Raw genomic sequence first — 6999 nt, 5'->3', positions numbered from 1 at the left:
GTTTTCTTTGCCTGCCTGAAGAATCTCCTCCTGGAGGGTTTCTGCATTGCTGGCCTTTGGGTGGTGTTTCATGCCGCAGTCCTCCCTACCTGCAACCCACAGCACTGATCTTGCAACTCAATGAACTTTTCATTTATATGCACAGTCAAATTAAATTTGCCTGGCCTTTGAAAACTTACATCTGTTGAGTGTATAATTTGTATTGCCATTTGTTCCACAGATGTGTAACAAGACAAATACCTGTCCAGGCTTACAAGGGATTCAGAAATGCTTACGTTAATCATGCTGGTGGAAAGAGGTTAAGGGCAATACAATAAATCAGACTCTGAATGGTTTTACTTGGAAAGGCCTGGGAGAACAGGGTTATTTTTATCCTAGGATGCTTTTAATTTGAATCAAAAATGCTTTACCACATGTTCTGCCACAAGTTCAAAAGGATTGGTAACAAACATTTAATCTTTTTCTTCTCGGATTGGCGCTAAGCCCTCATCAAAAAGCGTACGCAGTCAGGCAGCTTATCTCCACTGAGCTGCTTCCCTTAATGTGTTCCTAATTATAATCGTATATATTGCTCACTGTGGCCGATTGAACAATATGGCAGTAATTTCTTTACAGGCCTCCCTGCTCTTTGAACTGTGAGTACAGAGGGCTAGAACAGAACCAGATCAATGGGATTTGAGTGCTGGCAAATCAAGCCAGATGCAATCTTTAGAGAATGAATTTCCAGCTGTTTCCCAGAAAAGGACTTCAACAGACAGCTGTGGACCTTATCATTATCATCATCGTCGTCGTTGTCATTCCACTAAATGCACTCACAACTCTTTACAAAACGTGCAACTATTCTCATCTCTTCCTAAATCATTACCTGCCATAGTCTCCCAAATGCTTCAAAATGGTGGCCATACAACACAGATAAACCTGTGACTGATGATGTGGGAATGGAGATATAATTATGTTATATTGACATTATATATTTGTCAGTGCTGCATGATATGCAGCTGAAAGCAATGTCCAAAATTTATTTCCAAAGTACCAAATTCTCACAACATTTCCATGTGTTTGCGAAGGAGGGATAACACAATCCTCACTTTTTTTTTTAACAGAAATGGCATGTTATTGCTTTGTGCATACGTCTTTGCCTCTTCCATGTCACTATCACCAAGCCATGTAGTATCCAATCAATGTTTCCAGGAGGAATAAGTGCTTGCTTTATATAAAGCCTTGTGCTACAGCAGAAAAGGGCAAGTTTAATAAATCCCAGAGATGTTATTGTAGCCTCAAAGAGGCTCCTAATCTAAGAGAACTCAGTGCATGAGATTAAAATGATCATTACCCTGAATAACTTATAAGTCAATGAAGGGACTGTCTAGTAGTAAAGAGACTCAGAGGTTTCTGATGTGCAACTTTCAAAATTAACTGGTCCATGTGGAATAATTTATGGTTCCTCCAAAAGACAATCTTAGAAAATTCATTCATCTGCAGCTTGCTCTGAAGCTCCTCAGTTCTGCTCTTGGCCTTCTTTTTCCAGAACTTTCTCTTGGTATCTCATTTCCACTGGGTTATGGCATTATATGTGCAGGAAGGAACTTCAGGAGAGCCAGGATTAGTCAATTAAATTAAACTCAATATAATCTCTTGTCACCGAAATCAGGTGGTCAGGTAAAATGCAGAGGTGTTGACATGGAAGGTCAAAGTCAAGAGGATGCACATGCTTACTGGTGACAAAATATGGCTGAATGAGGACCAAGACCAGGGATCTGTTTAGAAGGTAGTGACCATAGAAAAGGCAATTTGGAAAAAGGAGCAGATCAGTGCTCATAGAAGAGGCATAGTCTGCAAGACTTTATTTCTTGTTCAGAACACTTCATTTCAGTTCTTTTTATTTCTTCTACTAGTTTATAAGTAAACTAACTTGTACCCGAAGGCAGGAAGCACTGAAGGTCTTTGGTTCATCACATATTCCTCAGTATCTAGCACTTAAAGAAAGCAAACACTAAATAAATGCTTGTTCATCAGTCCTTTTGTTGTCACTTTATCATAGTAGGTGTTCGATAAATATTTAAAGAATATATATTTATAATTTTAGTTTGGAATACCCTTAACTGAAAAATTATTCTAGGTATTTTAAACTCTGTTCCTCAAAAAATCAAAGTAAAACAAAACCTTTTAGGACTGAGAGTGTTTCATATAATACTCTTGTAAAGTATACTTTCAAAGTTTTATTAAAACAGACTTGGAATGTGTAGGTGGTGAATCATGTGTATTTAGTTTTATTTGTTTAGCTGTACTAAAAAAATTCTAGGAACTATACCACTATACATGAGCACAAAGGAAAATAATTTATTTTAATCTGACATATTTGGTATATAAATATTACCTGAATGTGATTAAAATCACACAATATTTCTTGAAACTATCTTTTCTCAGATCACATAAACAATAAATATGAATTGTTATGAGCTGCGATTTCTAAATACTTTTGATTGGGTACTCTTTTTTTTTTTTCAGTTAGAAAAAGTTGAAGTATGCATCCTTAATATATGTATATTCATTCGTAAACCCTACTTGTACTACTATTAATATTTAATTTCTTTGCTTTAGATAAAATGAATTTGAAGAAGAACTAAGTAGGTATCTATTGGCTCATTTTGCTCCAGGTCTGAATATGCACACCTCACTTTGGAGCAGACCATTGCTCTACAGAAGTGTCTGGAAAGTTGTAACTGTGATTATTACCAAGCTACAGATTTTCTCTCCTCTTTAGGACACAAGTATAGAATTAAAGAGGGGCAGAAACTGCACGTGGCTGTGCATGGAAAATGCCAGAGACAAAATCGCCTAGTGCATTGACAGAAGTATGGGATTTAAGGCCTCTAAAATATCTGTTTCTCCTTGGCCAATATTTTAGAAGTGCAGTAATCCCTACACTTGCTACAATAGTGTTAAGAGAGTTAGGAGCTTCTGAAGACTATGTGATATCATCACAATCCTACTAACTCTGTGCTTTGTAAAACTTAAAAGTGAAACCAGTTTTCACTCAGAGTTTATTACAATGTGTCCCTGTTCCAAGGCCATAAATTGGTGAGCAAATCTGAGTTAAGAGTTGTATAAATAGGGATAAATGGTTACTTCTGAGGCGAAAGGACAAGTAATGTGATCAGGGATAGGTAAACAGTGCTTCAACTCTGTATATTTTAGTTCAGTGGATGAACACAGAGACTGATGTGTATTCTGTCTCTATTAGTGAATGTCTTTTAAAGTATATAAAGAAAAATAGTAGACATTATTTTTGGAAATTTTTTTTAAATTTAGAAAAACCCTAGAATTAGGTTTACTAGAATAATTTCATTAATCAGGTATACATAGGTTTGGAGAAACAGATTACCCTGAAAAACCTTGCTATAATAAATTGGTCCTACTAGATGAAGATAGAGAATTTGGCTTCTCTTTAAGTCAGACTTCGGTATTAAACAAAATTTTTAACTTCCATTTAGGAATGCATAGCAGCTCTTATAGCTTTTATAAATACTCAATTTTATGCCAGCTGAGTTGCTCCAGTCCTTCATGATCCTCCGTTATCATTTTCATGGAAAACAAATCACTTCTAATTCAGTTCAACAATTACACATCTATCGTTTGAAATGTGCCAAACACAATACAGAACATGCATTTTACAGGAAAATTGGACTGCACGAAGATATGCAGTAAATCATCTGCAATTTTATGAAAAGGAAAGCCAGGCATGTTAATGGAGTTTGTTTTTATAAACATGAAGTGTTTGGGCATGTTTGATTTTTCAGTTGGGCTGCTCAGCCAAGCTTAGTTAACACCTTGTAAAAAGTGAGTTGCTTCTCATTTCCTTAATGGAAAGCAATGAGAGCCATAGTAAAGATCCCTGTATCAGTTGGAAGCTTTCTACTGCATTCCTTCAACCTCTGAGGTTGGATATAAGATGCAAATACATCTGGATACTTGAGAACAGAAAGCATATTTCTCTGAAGAATTTAAACTCTCTGCCCATCAATCTTAGACAAGTAACATATCTAAAAGCAGATCTTTGTTTCAAATTGCTAAGTTGGAAGAAAGGTTCTATTGATAAACATTTATATCTTAACAACTTCTTGCAATATGTAGCTGGATAATCATTTTTACAACCCATTTGGCCTTCAGAACCTGCCATATTTCTGCATCTGTGTGACTATCACTTTTCTTAGTAATGTAATGTTAACTTAAGAATGTGATAAAACAGGAAACATACTGGAACTTCTACTTGTCCTGTGGCCTTAACAAGCCACAGCTGTATCAGCAGCTGGTCATTGAAGGAGCCTGGTCCTAGCCTCTGCTAGCATCCTTTTTCAACTAGATCAAAAGGAAATAGACCAGGCAGAAGGTTTTATCATCAAAGCCTATAGAAATCTGTGGGAACCAATATTTCCATTTAGATTGCTTTAGCCTCATCAGACTGAAAAGATTTTTCTCTAGTGGGGTAGCCAATTTCAAAAGCTTTTTCATTCTCACAAATTTATCCTTACTGAGTTTATCAAAGAAAAGGAATATGGCGTCAAAAAATTCTTAGCTCCCCCAACACGATCTGCTAAGTTGTGAGCTCACTGTCTCACCAATTATTTTAAAAATTAGGTTATTAATTAACAGTAGTGATTATTTAGATCCCATTTTCACTGAAAGTAATTAAGCATGGATTAATAATCCCATGTCTTCTACTGTTTCAATGCTGGCAAAGTAAAGGAACAGCTACTATGATGGAACAAATATTATTAGCTTCTAGAAAGAAGCAAAAATGGTTTCATTTTAAACTATTAAGATAAATACACACACATATAAATGTAATATTCAGTTTGAAAAAGGAAGAGAATTCTGACACATGCTACAATGTGGATGAACCTTGAAGACACTATGATAAGAGAAAGCAGTCAGTCACAAAACACAGGTTCTGTATAATTCCACTTCTAAAGGCTATGAGAACGGCTGAACAGTCAAATTCACAGAAGTAGTTGCCAGGGCTTGGAGGAAGAGGATAATGGAGAGTTAACATACACAGAGTTTCACTATTGTAAGACAAGAGGGATCTGGAGATAGGTGGTGGAAATGATTGTACAATATGAATGTGCTTAATGCCATTGAACGGCCTCTTTAAAAATGGTAAGATGGAGCCAGGTGCCAGTGGGTCATGCCTATAATCTTAGCTACTCAGGAGGCAGAGATCAGGAGGATCATGGTTTGAAGCCAGCCCAGGCAAATAGTTCATGAGACCCCCCACCATCTCAAAAATACCTAACACAAAAAAAAGGGCTGGTGGAGTGGCTCATGGTGTAGGCCCTGAGTTCAAGCCCCAGCACCACACACACACACACACACACAAAAGTAAGATGGCACATTTTATGTTAGGTGTCTATTACCATGATTTTTAAAAATGGCAAAACAAAATACAAAAAATAATAACAAGCAAAAAGTAATATAAAATCCAATGCTCAAATCTTGGATTCTAAACACATTCTCTAATGAAAGGAATCAAGTCTCCTTGGAGAAAATTATTGTTTCTAGGTCTAGGCAGATAAACACAAGGTGATCCTGGAGATCTTATAATGCCAATAAGAAATGTGCATTCCAAGAAACAGACGGAGCAAAACGAAACAAAAACAAACAATGAGGCATGCAAAAGGGACACAGGAGTCAGGTGAAAGAACTAACTGGCAACAGCTGGGACAATTGATGCAACAAAGTAAATAGTGTAGTGTTGGGTCCCAAGTACAGAATAAATATCTGTGAGTCCATATTAATATAAGTTAATGCTGGAATCAATCAATAAATGGAGGAGATGGACAAAAATCTTCCTTACAGAAGAATTCTAAATTGTACATGTAGGCATTGTCTCCTACATGAGGTGGAACTTAATTTTCCTCCTCCGAGAGGAGAAGGTATGGCAGGTTTAGTGAATAGAGTATGAAAAGAGAAAAAAAAAGTAATTTTTCACTGGGGAAACCTGGCAAACATTAACCTAGTCAAATTTACCATCACCAGTGATAAGGAAACTAAGGAGACAAGATGACTAAGTACAATATGGCATCCTAAGTGGGATCATGAAGCATAAAAAAGAAATTAGTGAAAGCTGGAGAAGTCTGAATTAAATCTGCACCTTACTTAATAGTAGATACCAATTCAAATTTCTTAGTTTTAACAAATGAACTATGGTTATAAAAGTTGTCAAATTAGGGAAGACTGAATGAAAGGTATACAGGAGCCCTTTGGACTACCATTAGAATTTTTCTATAAATCTAAAAAATATTTTAAAGTTAAACTACATTTAACAAAAAATGATACATGTTCTTGCTTTAGCATGATAAAAAAAATAGAGCTATCTCAAATCAATAGCCAATTAGTATTTATGGATATCAGGGACATTCCTTCCAAAGAAATCTAGGAACCAATGAAATAATAAAGGAAATAATAGTAATATATATTTATCAACTAATTATGACAAAGTCTAGTGTGTAATAAGTATTCAATAGATAACAAATGTTACTTAACATTCTTTTAGAACTGTCTAATACTTGAATGTGAGACAAATATAGGGGGGAAGAAAAAAGTAACATTTTTGTTATTATAGTCTTATTTCTATCAGATATTATTTGTGCATACTTGCTAACAACAAAAAATTCCTCGAGTGACTGTTATTAATAAAAGACAACTACAATTTTTTAAAAAGTTTAGTTATGTGACTTGGTGCAATATAAACATTTACATTCAATAACCTTCCTATGTACTAATAATAACAATCTGCATAAATACATTGGAAAAAGGAATTATTAATAGAATCAAGCAACTTATGCTTTCTAGGAATAATATAAGTGGTCCAAAAATAGAAAAATGGAAAAAGTAATTTATGGTTTATGTATACAATTTATCATACAGGCACTTCTAATTGCACTTTCAGGAGATTTTTGCAATATGAATTCAGGTGTCTGACACTATGAAGTTAAG

This window comes from Castor canadensis, chromosome 10 (genome assembly GCF_047511655.1).
Source record: "Castor canadensis chromosome 10, mCasCan1.hap1v2, whole genome shotgun sequence".
In the NCBI taxonomy this organism is placed as follows: Eukaryota; Metazoa; Chordata; class Mammalia; order Rodentia; family Castoridae; genus Castor; species Castor canadensis.
The sequence above is the reverse complement of the archived record's forward strand: the minus strand, read 5'-3'. Positions refer to the sequence as shown.